Here is a 502-nt window from a genome sequence, read left to right as displayed (position 1 = left end):
TTGACACACTTAAGACTAAAATTTTACTCTAAGCCGCTTTATACATACGGGCCCAGGTCATCTGTAATGTATCTGCTTGTTTTACACTCTTTGACCACCAGGTGGTATTGTGAGCAAATGAAGCCTCGAGAAATGAACCCTTTTGTGAACCATTTGCCTTAAAAGCTTCAGTGCTTGAGGCTTCTCGCCATCACTACTAGTTACCTTTATGATAATAATAAACGTGCTGCAACACAATAAGCGCGAACTAATCACTCTTAATCTTAAATGTCTAGGTCTAGGAAACTCGTGAATAAGTTTTCTCCGCCCACGGAAATCGAAAATCTCGTAACACCGGAACTCGTTCATCAGCCAATCAGCGAGCACGATACAAGCATGTGGCAGATAACAATCATGTAATATGGAGGCTGGAAGGCGTGTATGACTTTTGGAAACGAGCAATGTGGCTGGGTGTATTTGTAAGACATTGCGTTTGTTTTTATGTTGTTATGGTATAAAATAA

The 502-nt window shown here is 40.4% G+C and overlaps 1 protein-coding gene across 1 annotated transcript in view; it reads left to right on the top strand.

Annotated features, from left to right (window-relative positions):
• Window positions 1-364: 364 nt before the first annotated feature.
• LOC125272381 (E3 SUMO-protein ligase ZBED1-like) overlaps window positions 365-502 on the top strand; it is a 102534-nt gene continuing 102396 nt past the window's right edge. Inside the window, exon 1 of the mRNA XM_048197175.1 lies at window positions 365-502. This exon is cut by the window's right edge and continues 654 nt beyond it. The gene's annotated coding sequence lies outside the window, so the exon portion shown is untranslated.

Source organism: Megalobrama amblycephala, linkage group LG7 (genome assembly GCF_018812025.1).
Source record: "Megalobrama amblycephala isolate DHTTF-2021 linkage group LG7, ASM1881202v1, whole genome shotgun sequence".
NCBI lineage: Eukaryota > Metazoa > Chordata > Actinopteri > Cypriniformes > Xenocyprididae > Megalobrama > Megalobrama amblycephala.
Note: the sequence above shows the minus strand (reverse complement) of the source record. Positions and strands in the feature narration are given on the sequence as shown.